Source organism: Orcinus orca, chromosome 4, assembly GCF_937001465.1.
Source record: "Orcinus orca chromosome 4, mOrcOrc1.1, whole genome shotgun sequence".
Lineage (NCBI taxonomy): Eukaryota > Metazoa > Chordata > Mammalia > Artiodactyla > Delphinidae > Orcinus > Orcinus orca.
The window spans coordinates 69,473,944-69,495,327 of NC_064562.1; positions in this window are offsets into that span (position 1 = coordinate 69,473,944).

Here is a 21,384-nt window from a genome sequence, read left to right on the forward strand (position 1 = left end):
CCATTCTCATTGCCCTGTTAGAGTTGCAGCACAGAAGCCATTATGATAATGTATGGAGGTTTTAGAAAATGTGTTGGTACAGAAATGGAGGAAAGAAAGACCTACATAGAGGACCTGACCCTCAGCCTATATAGCTACTTCTCTAGTAAACTGACATTTCAAATTTCATTTTTCCTTCACTCCCAAATTGTCAGAATATTTCTTTTGTTCATTTATTCTCTTCATTAAGAAATAGTTATTTAGGATTTAATGTGTGCCAGGCACTCTCCTAGGTTTTGAGTGTACACTGGTGAGTGAGATAGAAGCAGTTTCTGTCCCCAGAGAACTCAGATGGAGATGACATAGTAAGACACAGAAGCTAACTGCTAGAGAATCACATGGCAGAGCCGCCTGATTTGGTCTATAGAGATTAGGGAGGGCTTCCCAGAAGAAGCAGCTTTTAAACTAATAACTAAAGGATGAATAGGAGTAAAATTCCACATTGCATGTTTTCATAAGATAATGTATGTGAAATAACTTGTAAATTGCGAAGCACTATTTAGAGATATTTTATTATTAATCTTCTTGTAATGAGGTAATCTTTAAATATCAGATACCTTAAAATATCTAAATATATTTTGATATATGTTGTGACAGTAATATTGTGATTAGAGGTAGGAAGTATCTTATCATTTGTAGGTATATTGTTTTCCATAGTCACGTAAAAGATATCATTTTCTAGAACTAGTGCTCTGTAACCATCTAAATACTTGGCCTACTTAAATTTAGGGACTCAGCAAGGACTTTCCTATTAGGAGGGGCTGGAAGGAAAAACAGCTTCTAGTCCAGAGTGGAGCCAGGGGGTTAGAACCACTGCCTGCCTAACCCATGGGCGGATGGTTTTAGTGTGGTGGGGAGTCAGAAAACCTGGGTTCTTGTTCTGCTGTAGCAATTAAATAGGCAAATGGCCCAAGACAAGTCACAATTCCATTTGGTCTCATTTCTGCATCTGTAAAATGATGACTTGTAAAAGACAATCTACGATAAACTTTCTAGTGCAGTTTCTTGATTTTAAGTACTAATGCTCTCCCCAAATCATTTATTGATGCCTGCTCTTCTTGATTTCCTATTAAGAATCTCAATACATAGAGCTTAAGTCGCTTGCTGATTTCCTTACGTTATGGAGCAAGTTTACTTCGCTATTAACTCAAAAGGGAGGAGGTGCAAGTTGCGTGTACATATAAGTATATTCATATGTATATGTGCATAGGTGTGTATAGGTGCCAGCTGTCAAATTGCTGAGTTAAAAATATCTTCAGAATGAAAAATGTCCTGAAAATTGTCAACACACCATTTTACTCCCTTTACTTATTTACTTGAACTCCTTTCTTCTGCCCCAGATTCAAGAAAGATCATTTTTTAGAAGGGACTAACAGGTAGCATATGTGGAGGCTTATCTGAATTGAGGCTTACATAATACAGTACAGTAAAATTTATAGTGTGTATTAATTGTGATGTATGTCTAGACTAAAATAAGGCCTCAGATATTTTATATAGTGGAAAACAATGATAGGTAATATCTGTGGGATTTTTTAGCTAATCAGTGAGAATGTTCCAGTGTTCTATTCCCACAATTCAGAGCTTTCTTCTTAGACTATTGGCTTACTTTTTCACTTATTAAACCAGTAAATACAGTTATGCCTTAATGCAACTCTGTTGCTCGTATTCTGTTAACTAAAGATATCTTCACAAATGTTCAAGTGGTAACTTCGACAATAGTTTCTTCCCTAAAATTTTAGTGTGGCCTTTACCCAATGACATATCCCCCAACCCCCCACTGCTTAAGTGACCACCAGTCATCGCTTTAGCTTTATAAGACAGAAGAACATGCAAGGGACACATCATGACAGATGCCTAATGAATAAGCCAACATGAAGAAGATCTGAGTAACATTTTCCTGATGAAAGCTGATTTCTGGGCTTTATCTGTCTTGGCAAAGAGAGTCAGACTGCTGGATGACATTTATTTTTTATTAAAATGGAACAAACAGTAGTCTTAAGTTGATGCATAAGCTGTTGATGCTTTCGTGTAAAACAAGTAAGTAGCAAGTTAGAGAACAGGCTGTAAAACAGCAGCAAAAATCTTTCATGCCTCTTACTCTCCTATGGCCATCAGACAGCAAGCTGATGCCAACCCTTGCCTCTCTGGATTTATGAAAATCCTGAGAGAAGGAAAGAAATAACACATTTCCCCTCTTCACTTACTGTTATACTAGTACTGTCAAAATTTTCTTCTGTTTTTATATTATTGATATTATTTCTGTTACTTTTTATTATTGGTAAAGAATATATAGGTAACAGAAATTTAAAGAGTGCTTATGTATTGTTTTGGTAAAATGAAATTTTTTTTTTTTCATTCTTTTTCTAGTGGAGGAAAAAAGTGTTCTTGGTTACTGATTATTGATGTTGAGTCAATGCCTTAAAACATGCATGTGTGCACGCGCACATATACACACACACACCTGAAAACAGAACATTGCTTAGTGTTCAAGATACCAGAGTTCTAGGTCCAAAAATGTCTCTCACTAGATGTGTGCCGCAGGTGGGTGCTACGCTGGGCTGCCCAGATCCCGCATTCCCTGGAGGCTGATGGTTCACACCTGCATCCCTCTGCAGACAGAAACTTTCCTGTCTAGGCCAGTCAGTGGTGGTAGGTAAAAAGGCCCTTTATAGGTTGGTGATTGGCCTGCCCTTGAGTCAGATTTTGGTCAATCTTGCCTTTGCATTTCTTCCCCAAATATTTTCTTTTTTTTCTGTCTAAATTCTATCACTCTGAAAACATTGAACTTAGCTCCATTTCCTCCATGAAGTTTTCTGTGGCAAGTCTAGTACACACTGAATTTTTATTTCATTTTATTTCTATAGTGTCCAAACCTCTACATTTGCTTACGTGCTTTCCAGTTGACAAACTATCCTCACATACCTTTTCTTACTGGATCCTCAAAACTGCTCCATGATTTGGTGAAAACAAGTATCATCATTCCCACCTCACATTGGAAAAGGCCAAGGGTAAGAAAGAATGAATGATTTGCTCTAGGTCAAAATGCTGAGCTGGGATCCAAATCTGTGTGTGAAAATTTCACACTCGGTGGTGATCTTGCCACTTATACAGTGTTGTTTTCTCAGGATGCATTCAGTGTTAAATTATGTGCATCGAGGTACTGATTTGGGCTTCGTGCTTCTTGCTGTAGATATTGTGCCTTCTCTATCCCAAGGATGTAGGCAGGCCTTTAAATTCTTTGACTTGGGGTTCTGCTAATAGCAATTGTGTTTCAGGTTTGGAAGGAAAATTTGTCAGGTCCCCAGAAGATACCTTCACTTAGGTTTTCAAAAGCACGGAGCCTCTGAAGCAGGACTGGGTCAAAGGAGAATTGGGTCCAAATATCAAGAGAGGCAGAAGTGAGTGAAGTTGGAGAGGAGAGAGGCTTTTAGAGTTTTAGCCACGACTTAGAAGGAAACTTTCAGGTTCCTTCAATAGTGAGTAGTCTTTTCTCCTCTGGGGTTCCATGGAGCAGAAGCTGGAGCTCAGTAGCAAATGTTAGTGCTCTATACCCAGGGAAGCAGAACGGTCTCCTTGTACAAGTTTTACCCAGAACCAGTGATGGCACATGAAGGAGGCCTCGTTCAGGATTGTTCAGTGCACATGTCAGTGGTGACCAGTGTGGGCTGCAGACCTAAGGACCCTTTCTTGAAATATCTTGGGTTGTAGAAGACTCTCAATTTTTGTGTGATTATGAGAAGGGGTGGTTCCTCCCCACATTAATAATATTTTCATGTCCTGTCATATAGGCAGTTGTGGGCTCGGAGTAGATTTATGTAATTGAGAAAAAGTGAAGTACTATGACACTTCTCATACCTGATCCTTTGTGGAGTGCTAGCCTCACACTCACCTTATATGAACACCATTATTCTTGGTTTTATTAATTGATCATCTCCTGAATGAGACTGCAGTTTCTCTCAGATGGGGGTTGTCCTTGGACTAGTTTATTTAGCCTCAGTCACTAAAACTGTATAATGGAAGTAGTAGGAACTCATTAAAAAACAACAACAAAACCAAACTGGATGTTCAGATATAGACTTAATTCTGTCCTCAGATAAAGAACTAGCTAATTTGAATACTGAATATTCTGTTGAAGTAAAAACACATTTTTCTTTTTCTTGATTTTTCTGAGCCAGTTTGGCCACACTCTTGAGAGATTCTTCCCCAATCATAACTAGAATTGCAGGCTTCGTGCATGTACACAACTCCAGACTCTGCTGCTCTCTTTTTATTTTAAACACATTGTTCTGTATTGTGTTCCTGGCCTTGCCTTTTGCTCTTTCTTGCCTAGATTCTGCTACTTTGCCTAACCTCTTGAGATGAATGACCCAGTTTTGTGGCCTACTTTGGCTTTGTTTTATCCCCTGGACATTGCCTTTGGATCATCTTTATCTCCATACTCTGTAGAATTTGGGCCATTCTGGCCTCACTCATGGCTCCCAAGATTCCATTCTGAGTTCTGTGTACAGGTATTGTACAGGTATGGCTTAGTTTTGTACAAACTTACTGAATATTAGTATAATGTATATGATAAGGTTTACAAAGGGAAGTCTCTTGTACTGTAATTTATTTCGTCAGGTGGAATTCTAAGCTTAATTAAAAGGACATAAACCAAAATAAAACAACAGTAACAAAAGCTCTAATTTGGAATTTGACACTGATAGAGAGGTGTTTTGTCCCTAATTAATTTTGTTTATGTATATCTGAATAAAGAATTTCTCTGTTATTGACCACCATTATCCTTAGTTTACAAATTGATTTAATTTTGCACCTGGGCCCATGAATGTATTCATGTGTATGCTTACACCCATTAATGGAGATTCTAAAGGATTTAATCAACTCTCATTTTTTGGGTAACTCTTTCTAGGTTAGAAAAGCTCTATATACTTATCTCATTTAATCCTCACAGTAATCTGGCATGGTATGTATTGTTATCTCCATTTTATGGATAAAGGTGAAATGTGTTGGCCAATATTTAAAGCCAGTAAGTGACTGAGCTTAGATTTGAGTTTTAAAGCCTCTTGACTGAATTCTGCCTTCTTCCCATTGCACCACTGACAATTCATTCAGTCCACACTAAGCCTAAATCTAGGTTAATGTTTCTCAAAATATGATAAACATATGAAACTATGAATAGGACCACCTGTATCAGAAGCACCTGGGAGTGTTTATTAAAAAGGCAAACACTCCTGCCTGATCTCTGACCTATTGCACCAGAATCTCAAACTCCCTGCAGGCAATGCCTTTCTCCCTCTCTCTCTCCGTTCCTTTCTCTTTCCCTTTCATTCTCCCTCCCTCCCTCCCTTTTTCTCTTTCTTTTGTTCTTTTGGCTAGGAGTATTCTTGAGTCTCTTATGCTATCTTCATTTAAATTTTTAAAAAGTTTTACATTAGGAACATTTTAAACATATACTAGAGTAGAAAGAGTATTATAATAGACCTTCATGTATGCCATTAAGACTCAGGATGAGTAATATTATGCTACTCTAGCTTTATCTGTATCTCTTTGTTATTGCTGAAAAAATTTAGGGAGGATGGGAGGGAGGCTCAAGAGGGAGGAGATATGGGGACATGTGTATGCATATGGCTGAGTTGCTTTGTTGTACAACAGAAACTAACACAGTATTATGAAGCAATTATACTCCAATAAAGATCTATTAAAAAAAATAAATGCCAGGAATGATGTCATTTTATCATGACATACATCAATATGAATTCCTGAAAAAATGGTCATCCTTTTACGTAACCCATGATGTTATTATATCTAACAAAATTAATAATTCATTTAATAACCCATCTATATCAAAAGTTTCCTTAGTCTAAAAAATATTTTTTGCTGGTTTGTTAAAATTAAGATTAAAAAAAGGGCCACAGATTACCTTTATTCGTTATGTGTCTTCAGTTCTCCTATCAACCCCATCTCCAAATACCATAGATTAGTTTTGAACTTTATATGAATAGAAACGTATATGCATAAGGTCATGCTTTTAAAAATATGTTAAATGTACTTCAGTGGATTATAGTGATTACTTTTTGTAATGTCTTATTTATGCTCAAATTGTCCCATCTTTGCATAGTGGAAGCTTTTTTTGTCTGAATTCTGGGTTCTTTTGATACTCCATTACTCTTTGATAGAATTTTTGCTTTCTGGAACAATAATATATTCCAAGTTAGTCTTGAATATATCATGTTTCAAATCTGGATTCAGCCTTTCTTCCAAGGAGCTCTGGTTCTTTTTAGTGGAAATAGTATTTAGATACCACAGTTTGACACTAGAGGTTCTCATTTGATTGGGATGTCATGATCCCAAGACTTTTCAGGAGAAAAAGCTGGAAAAGATTTATTTTTAAAAGGAAAATGTCACTTTTTATATAGATATTACCAGTTTAATTGTAAAATTACAAGAAATTTCTTCACTGTATTTTATTTTATACTTGAATTTCTTTTCTCTTTTGCTGAAAATTATGTTTCCCATCAACATTTTTTTTTTACCTTTTCTCCCATTTTTTATTGTGGTAAGATAAACATAAAATTTACCATTTTATCCATTTTTAACTATACAGTTCAGTGGTGTCAAATACATTCACAGTTGCTACCATCACCATTATCCATCTCCAGAACATTTTTTATCTTGTAAAACTGAAACTTTATGCCCATGTTTTCCATCAAATTTTATATAATTATTACTTGCTATATCCTACAATGCATGTGAAATATTCTCAAAATGATAGTACTAATATTACTACTAGCGTTAAGACTGTTGAATGAAGTTTAATTATATTTTTTGCTCTTTTTTCCCTTAAAATGTAATCCACATAAGAATTTAAAATCAAAATATTGTATTGTAAAGTCACTTGAAATGAGTTGTTTTCTCTTGTGGTGATGTCACCAGTGTGATATATGGTTAGGTTCATTTACTTCAGCTTGTTTTCAATTCTTAGTGATAAATTTTAATCTTATTTAGAACATATAAAACAATTACATCACCTAAAGTCAAAACTTTTTGATGAGGTATATTCAGAAAAATCCTAGCCCCTCTTTTCTGTTCCCTCTCTATCTCAATGCGTAACCATATTTTAATTTAAATTTTTTGTTTTATTTTTATAAATAAAAGTATATAAACATACTCACATAAGAGGAATCATAATATACATACTCTGCTTTCTTCACTTACTGTATCTTGGAGATGTCATATACATATGCAGGAATCTATTTGATTCTTGTTTTTATTGCAGAGCATACTATTGATAAATAATGTTGTTCATAAATAATTTCATACTTTTCCCAGTGTTTATTTGGAATAAATTCCTGGAGGTAGAAACACGAAGTGGCAAAGCATTTTTGGGGTAACTATTTAATAAACTTTAGTTTTTGAGTAGTTTTAGGTTCACAGCAATGTTGAGCAGAAGATACAGAGATTTCCCATATACTCCCTGCCCCCACACATCCATACCCTACACCATTATCAACATCCCCTACCAGAATGGTACATTTATTATTATTTATGAACCTATATTGACACATTATTATTACTCAAAGCCCATAGTTTATGTTAAGGTTCATTCTTGGTGTTGTACATTCTGTGGGTTTGGACAAATGTTTAAGGACTTGTAACCATTACTATAGTATCATACAGAGTGTTTTCCCTGCCCTAATAATCTTCTGTGCTCTGCCTATTCATCCCCTACCCACCACCCCCTGGCAACCGCTGACCTTTTTCCTGTATCTATAGTTTTGCCTTTTCCAGAATGTTATTTGATTGGAATCATACAGATTCCATACATTTCAGATTGGCTTCTTTCGTCTAGTAATACACATTTAAGTTTCCTCCATGTCTTTTCATGGTTTAACATCCCAATTTTTAGTGCTGAATAATATTCCACCATCTGGCTAAATATCATTTATTCATTCACATGCTGAAGAATATCTTGGTTGCTTCCAAGTTTGGCAATTATAAATAAAGGTGCTATAAATATTTGTGTGCAGATTTTTGTGTGCACATAATCTTCCAAATCCTTTGAGTAAACACCAAAGCGTGAGATTTCTGGATGGTATGAGTATGTTTATTTTGTAAGAAACTGCCAAACTGTCTTCCAAAGTGGCTGCAGCACTTCGCATTCCCATCAGCAATGAATGAAAGTTCTGGCTGCTCCTCATTTTCCCAGCATTTGGTGTTGTCTGTATTCTGGATTTTGGTCCTTCTAATAGGTGTGCTGTAATATCTCATGGTTGTTTTAATTTGCATTCCCTAATGCTATATGATGTGGAGCATCTTTTCATGTGTTCATTTGCTTCTTTGGTGAGGTGTTGTTAAGGTCTTTGGCCCATTTTAAAATTGTGTTTTTTGTTTTTTTTTTTCGGTATGCGGGCCTCTCACTGCTGTGGCCTCTCCCGTTGCGGAGCACAGGCTCCAGACGCGCAGGCTCAGCGGCGATGGCTCACGGGCCCAGCCGCTCCGTGGCATGTGGGATCTTCCCGGACCGGGGCACGAACCCGCGTCCCCTGCATCAGCAGGCGGACTCTCAACCACTGCACCACCAGGGAAGCCCTGTTTTCTTATTTTTGAGTTTTAAGTGTTCTTTGCATATTTTGGGTAACAGTCTTTTATTAGATGTGTCTTTTGCAAACATTTGCTCTCAATCTCTGACTTGTCTTTCTATTCTCTTGACAATGTATTTTGCAGAGCAGAAAGCCTTTAATTTTAATAAAGTCCAGCTTATCAATTATTTCCTTCATGGATCATGCCTTTGATATTACATCTAAAAAGTCATTACCAAACCCAGGGTCATCTAGATTTCCTCTTATGTTGTCTTTTAGGAGCTTTGTAGTTTTGCATTTTACATTTAGCTCTGTGATCCTTTTTGAGTTAATTTTTGTAAAAGTGTAAAGTCTGTGTCTAGATTCTATTTTTTTTTTTTTTTTTTGCATGTGCATGTCCAGTTGTTCTAGCACTATTTGTTGAAAAGACTATCTTTTCTTCATTGGATTGCCTTTGCTCCTTTGTCAAAGATCACCTGACTGTATTTATGTGGGTCTATTTCTAGGCTCTCTATCCTGTTCCACTGGTGTATTTGTTCTTTCACCAATACAATACTGTCTTGATTACTGTAGCTTTATAGTAATCTTGAAGTTGGGTAGTGTCAGTCCTCCAACTTTGTTGCCCTTCAATATTGCGTTGGCTACTTTGAGCTGTTTTCCTCTCCATTTAAACTTAAGAATACATTTGTTGATATCTACAAAATAGCTTCCTGGGATTTTGTTTGGGATTGCACTGAATATATAGATCAAGTTGAGAAGAAGTGACATTTTGATAATATTGAGTCTTCCTATCCATGAACATGACATATGTTTCCATTTATTTAATTCTTCTTTGATTTAATTCATCAGAGTTTTGTAGTTTTCCTTGTATATATCTTATACATATTTTGTTAGATTTATAGCTAAGTATTTCATTTTGGGGATGCTAATGTAAATGATACTGTGTTTTTTGTTTTGTTTTTTTTTTGGCGTACGCGGGCCTCTCACTGTTGTGGCCTCTCCTGTTGCAGAGCACAGGCTCCAGACGTGCAGGCTCAGCGGCCATGGCTCACGGGCCCAGCCGCTCCGCGGCATGTGGGATCCTCCCGGACCGGGGCACGAACCCACGTCCCCTGCATCGGCAGGCGGACGGACTCTCAACCACTGCGCCACCAGGGAAGCCCTGACATTGTGTTTTTAATTTCATGTTCAACTTGTTTATTGTTGCTGTATACAAAAGTGATTGGCTTTTGTATATTAACCTTTTATTCTGCAACCTTGTTGTGTTCACTTATTAATTCCACATTTTTTCTATATATTGACAAACTGTTACCTTAATGGTTGTTCCCATTTGCATTCCCATAAAAATTTATGAAAGTTTCTATTCCTAACATTTTCCCTAATAGATTTTATTTTCAAACTTTTAGATTTTGCCAGTCTGATAGGTGAGTTTTAATTTGAATTTCTCTTATTAAGTGAGGTTGGCCATTTTTACTTATCTTTAAGGGTCATTTTAAGTTCTTGTTCTGTGAACTACCTGTTCATATCCTTTGCCCATACATGCACTGGGTTTTTGGTCTTTTTATCTGGGAATTTTAGGAGCTCTTTTTAATATCCATTATGCTGATCTTTCCCCCTGTGATATCAGTTATAAATAATTTCTCCAAGTTTTAATGTACATTTTTACTTTGTTTACAGTGTTTTTGCTGTGCAGAATACTACTAAATTATTAATCAATTGTTCATTTTTTTTCTTGAATTGCTACTGGATGTTGAGATAGGAAGTTTTCTCTGATTACAGGTTGAAAATGCATTCATCCATGTCTTCTTCTAGTTCATATAAAATTTAGTTTTTTTTACTTTAAATATGTGATCTTTTTGAAGTTTATCCTGGTGCATGATGTGAGCTACAGATCCAATTTTATCTTTAACCAAAAGGATTTCCAGTTTTCCTGAAGCCAATTATTTAAAAGCTTGCCAGGTAGTTTCTAGTCACACTAGAGTTTGAGGATACAGGTTATAAGAACAAAGTCTTTTTTAGAAGAAAAATGAAATATACATATATATTCTTTCCATATATATATATATATATATATATATATGCACACGCACACACACACACACACATACACACTTTCCAGATGTTGAAAATAAATTTGCATACAAAACCTCAAAAAAGTTAGGAACAATGATTTTGAGATAAGCATTAGTGTAAGTTTAACTAGAGCCCAAATTCAATATTTTTCAGATCTTTTTAACATCCCCCCATAACTTCTAATTCAAAGTTTGACAATTCAGAGTTTCCTGGAGAGTAGTACTCTCTCAGTCTTCTTAAAGAAAAATAAATTTAAAAATTGCCTTGTCAAAATACAAACCCTAATTTTCTACATATCCTGTTACAGACTTTTCAATAAATGAAGATTGAATATTAAAGTTACAAACTTTTGATAAATATCTGGACAGGTTCCAAGCTAAAAATTCAGAAAAACAATTTTTTTAAGATAACGATTTAATCCAGATATAATATTGTTGCTGAGATTATAGAGTCTCACTATGTGGTTCAGAGCAAAACTGGAAAATAGAATTTTGGTGTCGGTTAAATAGAATAGAATTTAAAATAGAATTTTGGTGTTAGGTGATTTGGGGGAAGATTTCAGGAATCATAAATCTTTGTTCTGAAGCTTCATTCTGGGTTGGATGCTGTCAGGAAGCCAGATAATTCTATGATTAGGTATATTAGTAAATCTTATCTGGAAGGAGGGAAGATTAGAATGAGGGTTAAGCTATAGCAGCATTTACTCAAGACAGGGAGATTTTGATGATTTTTCTGATTTGGACAATGTTTACATTTTTCTCTGTGCTCAGACCTGATTATACAGTAGTCCTGTTTCTTCTTGATATCATGGTCAGTGAGAGCTCTGTCTAATGTTGATTTTTCAGTGAAAAAGTGTTTATGATAATTTCCAGGTGTCAGGAGCTGTGTTCTTCTTTTGTGCTACAAATAATGCAGAACTTTCCCCTTTTGTCCAATTTGAATGCAATAAAATATACCTCTATTAGTCAGGATAACAAGTTCCAGCTGCTGTAGCAAACAATCCCCAAATCTCAGTTGCCTAACACAGTAATTGTTTCTCATGCACACAAAATCCAATATAGACATTGTTGGAGATTCTTCAGGCTTCATCCATCTTGTGTACCACATGTGGCCATCCTCCACATGTGGCTTCCAAATTTGTCACAGGAGGAGAAGAGAAAGTGGAGAAAGCATACCAGATAATTAAATACCTCTTTGCATAAGTGACACATTTCACTTTCTTTATGTCCCATTGGCTAGGGTTAGTCATATGACCCTATATAGATTTGAGGGTGTGTATCAGATAGGGTTCTCCAGAGAAACAGAACCAACAGGATGTGTGTGTGTGTGTGTTATTGTAAGGAATTGGCTCCATGATTATGGAGGCTGGCAACTCCAAAATCTGCAGGGTAGGCCAACAGGCAGGACACCCAGGGAACAGCTGATGCTGCAGTTGAAATCTGAAAGCCATCTGCTGGTAGAATTCCTTCCTTTTTCAGGGAGGTCAGTCTTTGTTCTCTTCAGGACTTTAGTTGATTAGATGGGGCCCACCCACACTATAAAGAGCAATCTTCTTTACTCAGAGTCCACTGATATGTTAATCTCATCCAAAAAACACTTTCACAGAAATAATGTTTGATGAAATATCTGGACACCATGGTCCAGCCAAGTTGACACATAAAATTAATCATCACAGGGAGGTTTGTGATTTCTACCTGCACTATTTCCCAAACCACCTGGCATTGGAAATTTGGAGCATGAATCAATAAAAATGCATATTTTATAAACACATGTTCATTCACATATATTTTAATTCAATGCAAATAACTTACATTTATCTATCACTTATAATTTTATTTTCAAGGTGATAGGTAGGACAGGGATTGTTATTTCCATTTTACAGAAAAAAAATGATACTACAATCAGTAACTAATGCAAGGTTACATAAGGAAGTGAAAGACCCAAGTCTAAAAGTCCAATCTCCACTCCTTTTATCCACCACAAACAAAAACACAATAAAATAAACCAAAGTGAACAAAAGAAATCATTCTTGGAATTGATATGTAGAGGGAAAGGTTTGGATTTGTATCATCTGCTAGTTAGGAGAAATGTCTTTAACCTTGCATATTTCTAAAAAAATATAAAAAAATTGGCATAATTTCAGTTCCTATCATAAGTCTGATTGCAATATCATGGCATATTCAGGGTTTCTGTAGTGTGTATTTAGGAGGAATGGTTAGTCCAAAAGGTGCAAGGTGGCATGATGTGAATTATTATAATAATTATTATAATCTAGCTCACTAGTGTGAGACTCATAAGAGGTACACAGTGGTGAGCAAACCCAGTGGACCTGCCAGGCTTTCTAAAGTAAGCAATAGCCAATTGCCCACTTCTGAGCTTAAGAGCTGGCAGCAGAATCACCCTGGTGATTCCTGCCTTGCTTCTAAGAGACTGCCAAGGCATTATAGAGCCAACTGAAACCAGTCTCAGAAAAATTACAATATTCATAGTGGTTTCAAACATACATGTTATATAAGTTGAATAGTAACAATACAGTCTGAATTCATGGTGATAACTCTTTTTTTTTTTTGCGGTACGCGGGCCTCTCACTGCTGTGGCCTCTCCCGTTGTGGAGCACAGGCTCCGGATGCGCAGGCCCAGCGGCCATGGCTCACGGGCCCAGCTACTCCGCGGCATGTGGGATCTTCCTGGACCGGGGCACGAACCCGTGTCCCTGCATCGGCAGGCGGACTCTCAACCAGTGCGCCACCAGGGAAGCCTGGTGATAACTCTTTTTAATTCCCTTAAAGATGGCATATCCCTGGCATACGGGAGGTAAAGCTAGTGAGTCAGAAACATGCCAGCAGGAGAGGATTTGGTTCAAAATGACCCTCTAGGACATTCTGGGGAAAAGCATATTTAACAATGATGACAGAAATTGAAAATAGCCTCTTCCTATTGTACCAATCTTCTCCCTTGTATCCACCTTTTACTAGCAAGGCCAGAGAGTAGGCAATTGACAAAAGATTTCTGTGACTTTAGTAGGAAACAGATGTTGAACTCTTAACCCTACCCTTTCTGGCATCTGAACTGACTTTCAGTTTATGGGAGGGAAATGAGACAGAGAAACCATGGGGGTGACTAGAAGAGTGAAACAAGTGCCAGCAGCTCAGAGCCATGGAGGACACCATGCTTGTTGGATGATTGCATGTGTGTGAACCATAACACATCAAATTTCCTAAATTGTTCTATCTCTCCCCAGTCTCTTCTATTGATTCATGTTTGTTCTGTATATCTGCTGTTAAGAAGGACACAGAAAGAAAGGGGACTGTAGGTAGAGTCAGTCCTTGGGATTAAAAAAGAATCTTAGCATTATCTTTGTGCTTGTCAAGTTTCACTGATTCAGAACAACTGGTGATTTCTCTCTCTATAGCTTTAATTATGTTTGCTGTCAGTGACATAAGCTGTAGGAAAGGACTGGACAGCAACTTTATTTTTAAGCTGGACTGAGTATCAGTAAATTTCCCCAATTCCTATCAGCTCTATAATTACAGTTCTCTCTAAGAGATACTATATACTTAAAGTTTTAAAAGTTTAACTTTTGAGCTGTAACCACTTTAATTTTAAAACAGTAGTCAGAGTGGGGACAGAACTATAATAATTAGGAAGCATTTTAGAAATATACACAAAGAGGGTTTACTGTTATGATAGAAAATCCATAGATTAAAAACTACTGAGTATGTGCAAAATCAAAATATATGTTAAACATTTTAATTCACACATAACATGAAATAGACTTTAAGAAACTTCTATTTAATACTTAAAAGGTAATCATTTCCCTCTGCTTCCCATTGTACTTCAAAATAGTTGCTCAAATAGCTAATGTGTGATAAAGATATATTCAAAATGCCTAATTTTCTGATGTAAGATTAAGATGAATGTCCATATTTTCTAGTCAATATTTTATTGCTTATTAAGCAAAAGATTTAATGATATAATTGTTAGATTTGGATAGCTTTTCTAAAAAAAATTAAAACATTAAAAAAATTTAAGTTGGATTATGTTAGCTAATTGATCAGATGTAAAATTGCAGAATACAGAAATCTGTTGCTTTTCTATACTTGAATAAGGAACTGTTAGAGAAGACAAGAAAACAATCCCATTTACAAGTGCATAAAAAGAATGAAATACCTAAGAATAAATGTAATCAAGGAGGTTAAAGGCCTATACTCTGAAAACTATAAAATGTTGATGAAGGAAATTAAAGATGATACAAAGAAATGGGAAAGTATCTTGTGTTCTTAGAAGAGATGATATTGTTAAAATGTCCATATTACCTAAAGCAATCTACAGATTTAATGTACTCCCTATCAAAATATTCAGGACATTTTTCACAGAATAGGACAAAAAATTTTTTAAATTTATTTATTTATTATAATTATTTTTTTTGGCTGCACCATGCGGCATGCAGGATCTTAGTTCCCTCAGGGACTGGACCTCTGACCCCTGCAGTGAAAGTGTGGAGTCTTAACCACTGGACTGCCAGGGAAGTCCCAGGACAAATAATTTTAAAATTTGTATGGAAACACAAATGACACAAAATTGCCCAAGAAATCTTGAGAAAAAAGAACAAAGCTGGAGATATCACACTCCCTGACTTCAGACTATACTACAAAGCTACAGTAATCAAAACAGTATGGTACTAACACCAAAACAGACACATAGATCAATGGAATAGGATAGAGAGCCCAGAAAAAACCCCACATACCTATGGCCAATTAATCTATGACAAAAGTGGCAGGAAATGATAGTGTCTTAAATAAGTAGTGCTTGGAAAACCGGACAGCTACATATAAAAGAATGAGATTAGAACATTTCTTCACACCATATATAAAAATGAACTCAAAATGGTTTAAAGACCTAAATGTAAGTCCTGAAACCATAAAACTCATAGAAGAGAACATAGGCACAATACTCTTTGACATAAATTGTAGCAATATCTTCTTGGATCAGTCTCCTGAGGAAAAAGAAATAAAACCAAAAATAAACAAATGGGACTTAAAAGCTTTTGCACAGCAAAGGAAACTATGGACAAAATGAAAAGGTAACCTACTGAATGGGAGAAAATATTTGCAAATGATATGACTGGCATGGGGTTAATATCTAACATATGTAAACAATTTGTACAACTCAATATCAAAAAACAAACAGCCCAATCAAAAAAATGGGCCGAAGACATCACTAGACATTTTTCCAAAGACATACATATGGCTAACATGCACATGAAAGGATGCTCAACATCACAAATCATTACAGAAATGCAAATCAAAAACACAATGAAGTATCACCTCACACTTGTCAGAATGCCTATCATCAAAAAGTCTGCAAATAACAAATGCTGGCAAGGATATGGAGAAAAGGGAACCCTTGTACACTATTGGTAGGAATGTAAACTGGTGCCATCATTATGGAAAAGAGTATGGAGGTTTCTCAAAACAACTAAAAATAGAACTACCATATAATCAGGCAATTCCACTCCTGGGTGTATATACAGAAACAATGGTAACACTAATTTGAAAAGATACATGCACTTCAATGTTCAAGCAATATTATTTGCAATAGCTAAGAAATGGCAGTAACCTAAGTGTCCATGAACAGATGAATTAATAAAGAAAATATGGATATTAGAAGTTATGGAATATTACTCAGCCATAAAAAGAATGAAATCCATTTGCAGTAATGTGGATGGACCTGGAGAGTATCCTGCTTAGTGAAATAAGTCAGACAGAGAAAGACAAATACTGTATGTTATCACTTATATGTGGAATCCAAAAAATAAATAAATGAGTGTGTATAACAAAACCAAAACAAACTGACAGATATAGAGAACAAACTAGTGGTTACTGGTGGGGAGAGAGAAAGGAAGAGGGGCAAGATAGGGATATGGGATTAAGAGATACAAACTACTGTGCATACTATACTTCATTAAAAAAATAAAAGATTTACTATGTTAGCAACTTTCAAATATTCAATAGACTATTATTAACTATAGAAGTCATGCTGTACATTATATGTACATTATATCCCTAGACTTATTTATAACTGGGTTTCTGCCTTTTGAGTCCCTTCACCATGCATTTCACCCACCCTCTATCCACCATCTCTGCTAAACCACCAGTCTGTTCTCTGTATTTATGAACTTCTTCTTCTTCTTCTTTTTTTTTTTAGGTTCCACATATAAGTGAGATCATATGATATTTGTCCTTCTTTGTCAGGCTTATTTTAGCATAATGCCCTCAAGGGTTGCAAATGACATATTGCCCTCTTTTTTAATGGATGAATTATATTCTATTGTCAATATAATTACTTTTATAAGCCAGGTAGATGTACATTGTATGGTCAACTAATTATCCTGCATGGCATTAAAGTATATATTTAGAATTTTAATGATAAGAAGACTTTTTGAGCTCTAAAAGACCACCATGCTTTCTTATAACACCTCTGTTGGTGAAACAGTTAGGATAGACTCCTGGGTAGATGGGTAATAGGATTGACTCAGATGAGTCAAGTGGTCTCTGTGTCTATCTTTCACTAGCTCTATCTTCTCCTTTCTGGGACTTTTACATAATCAGGCAGGTAGGTTTCAAACAGGATCCTGTTAGCATTTTTTTATTCTCTCTCTGGAAGATTCAAACTAAGAGAAGACAGCTTCCTATTTATCTCAAAATTTCTAATCTAATACTGAACTTGGCTGAAGATGGAAACAAATTTAGAGGTATTGTTAGTGTCCTTTCCCCTGTATTCTTAGATGGATCTTATATTCACAGAGCTAAAACAGAAATTAAAATAGAAATGTGACAGGTCTTTGATGTTTAGTTGCAGAATAAAGTGGAGTTCTGAATCCCTGAGCTGGTTAATCTTCATTCTATCCTCCAATTTTACTTTTCAGTGGAGGGGAGGTGACACATAATATGACTGGCACTATGTGTTCTCTTCTGGGCTTTCCCCCAGATAATGAAGAACAGCAAATAGCTCATCTGATCTTACATTGTGATAGAGATGATACACACTGCCCTGTAGTCTAAACATTGATGTTCAGAGCTGTAATCACATCTGACTGGTAGGCAGACCAGTTGTCTTTCTCTTCAATCTCTCCTGTTGTATTGCTGTGAAGTGCTGTCACAATGACTGATAAGAGGGATTGAAGCTGTAAGTTCAGGCCAATGATTCAGTTATACAAGCAGAAATGGTATCTTTCTTGTAAAGCAATCCTTATGTGTGAGTAGGGTGGAAAACTACACATATGTGAGTGGTTCCAGGGTGTGAAGGAAGACAGCCTCAGTGCATTACAAAATCTCTTTCTGTTTCTCTTGAGGATTCCCAAAATTACACGTGTAAAACTGTAATCTTTCACTCAAGCCTAAGTAAAGACGCAGACAACTTGAATGGGTACCATGGTAAGATCAAATGGCCATGAAGTGGGTTTTAAGATGGTGGAGAAGAATGAAAATCTGTCAGACACTTGTGGTTGGGAAAAGGAAATTGTTACCAGTGCAGGGGGAAAAGGGCACTGAAGAAGAAAAAATTCCTAAATCACAATTTTATGTTGAATTGACCCTATAGTTTTTGTCCAAGTAGCCGTTTGCCCTATGAGTTTAGCTGTCTATATGCATGTAGCTATAGCATTTATTAAGCATTCATTCATTTTTAGCAATTTCACTAAATATGTTATTGCTTTCTTTAAACTGTTTAACATGTAACCAAAAGAAAAAACATTGGAAAATTTAACTACATTTTCAATTTAGTCTATTTTGTTTTGGCATGTTTTCTGTTAAGGAGGAGTCCTACTAAATATAGTGAAGTAGTGTACCTTGCCAACATTTGACAAAATTGCTACCTGGCTAGCTCTGGCTGTCTTTGCAAAGTTCTTGAACATTGTCATAATAGAATAAAAACATGGGATCACACTATCAAAGGTATTTTAGAAGGTAAATTAAATTCATTGAACTTTTTCTCCAGACTTATTCTACCACAGAGGCAGCTTGGACTGATGAAACCAGTTGGTTGTGAGACATATGTTTTATTTCCTTGTGTACAGTTTTCATTTCTACATTTAAACTGTTTTACCTTATTTGAAAAATGGAAAAAATATCTGCTACTCCTCAACTCATAGTGATGTTATAATCATCAGGTAGATTTTTTAAAGTTTATGCACAGAGTGCAGGGACTTCTGGAATGGCAAAGTAAGGAGCTTGGTAGTCTCTTTCCTTAGCAAACAACAATTTAACTGATGAAAATGATAAAAAATGAAACATTTAAGCTTTGTTTAAGGCATACAGAGACTGGAAAAAATTCATTCAAGAAAATCTACTAGCTTTCAGTAAGAACAGAGCTGTGGCATTGAAGTCATGTCTTGTTCCCTGACACAGCTGCCCATCTACACCCCAGCCCTGTGTTGAGAAGCTCTATCCCAGCTGTGCACAGTAAGAAAGACCAGGGATCCCTTTCCCTCCAGCTCCCAGCTTGGGCTAAAGTTTCACCCCTGGAGAGACAGGCTGCCATTTCTCATCTCTCACGACTCCAGCTGTAGGCACACGGAGATGACTGGTTCTCCCTTTGTCCACCTAGCTGCTGCTCCAAGGGAAGAGCTCTACTCTAACCTGATCCTGATATTCTTATGAAAATGCAAGAGAGCCCGAACAGCCAAAATAATTTTTTAAAGGAGTACTAGAGCATTAATACTTCATGATTTTAAAACTTACCACAATACTACAATAATCAAGACAATGTGGTACTGGGATATGGTTAGAGATATGGATCAATGGAATAGAATTGAGAGTCCAGAAATAAACTCTCATATTTATAGTCAACTGATTTTTGGCAAGGTTGCTATGACAATTCAATCAGAGAAAGAATAATTTTCAGCAAATAGTTCTGGGAAACTGGGTTTCCACATGCAGAAGAATGAAGTTGGACTGCTATTTCATACCATACACAAAAATAACACAAAATGGTTTGTAGACCTAAATGTACAAATTAGAACTATAAAACTCTTAGAATAAATTGTAGGAGTAAATATTCATGACCTTGGGTTAGGCAATGGTTTCTTAAATATAACACTAAAAGCACAAATGAGAAAAGAAAAAACAGGTAAGCTGGACTACATCAAAATTTAAAACTTTTGTGCTGAAAAGAATGCTATCAAGAGAGTGGAAAGATAATCTATGGAATGAGAGAAAATTTCTGCAAATCATGTACGTGATAAGGGACTTGTATCCAGTATATATAGAACTCTCATAATTCAATAGTAAAAGACTCAGTAACCCAATTAAAAAATGGATATAGGATCTGAATAGTCATTTCTGCAAAGAAGATTCATGGCCAGTAAGCACTTGAAGGGATGCTCAGTAACACTAGTCACTAGAGAAATGCAAATTAAAACTCCAATGAGATGAGACATCATAATTAATAGATGACTATAATAAAAAGGACAACTGCAAGTATTGGTGAGAATGTGGAGAAACCAGAACCCTCATGTGTTGCTAGTGGAAATATAAAATGGTGTAGCTCTTTGGAAAAGTCTGGCATTTCCTCAAAATATTAAGCACTTGCTGGAGAGGGTGTGGAGAAAAGGGAACCCTCTTGCACTGTTGGTGGGAATGTAAATTGATACAGCCACTATGGATAACAGCATGGAGGTTCCTTAAAAAACTAAAAATAGAGCTACCATACCACCCAGCAATCCCACTACTAGGCATGCACCCTGAGAAAACCACAATTCAAAAAGAGTCATGTACCACAATGTTCATTGCAGTTCCATTTACAATAGCCAGGACATGGAAGCAACCTAAGTGTCCATCGACAGATGAATGGATAAAGAAGATGTGGCACATATATACAATGAAATATTACTCAGCCATAAAAAGAAACGAAATTGAGTTATTTTTAGTGAGGTGGATGGACCTAGAGTCTGTTATACAGAGTGAAGTAAGTCAGAAAGAGAAAAGCAAATACCATATGCTAACACATATATATGGAATCTAAAAAAAAAATTGTTTCTGAAGAACCTAGGGGCAGAACAGGAATAAAGATGCAGGAGTAGAGAATGGACTTGCGGACATGGAGAGGGGGAAGGGTAAGCTGAGATGAAGTGAGAGAGTGGCATGGACATATTTACACTACCAAATGTAAAATAGATAGCTAGTGGGAAGTAGCTGCATCACACAGGGAGATCAGTTTGGTGCTGTGTGACCACCTAGAGGGGTGGGATAGGGAGGGTGGGAGGGAGATGCAAGAAGGAGGAGTTATGAGGATATATGTATATGTATAGCTGATTCACTTTGTTATAAAGCAGAAACTAACACACCATTGTAAAGCAATTATACTCCAATAAAAATGTTAAAAAAAAAACTTAAAGAGAAAAAAAAATTAAGCACAGGGTTCCTGTATGACCTAGCAATTCTTTTTTTTTTTTTTAAGTTATGGACCCAAAATAAATCAAAACATATGTTCACATAAAAAAACCTGTACATGAATTTCAGAGCAGTATTATCTATAGTAGCCAAAAAGTAGAAACAACGCAAATGTCCATTCATTCACTGATGAATGGAAAAGTAAAATGTGATATAACCATACACTGGAATATTATTCAGCAATAAAGAGAAATCAAGTACTGATACATTCTGCAAAATGGATGAAACCTGAAAACATGCTAAGT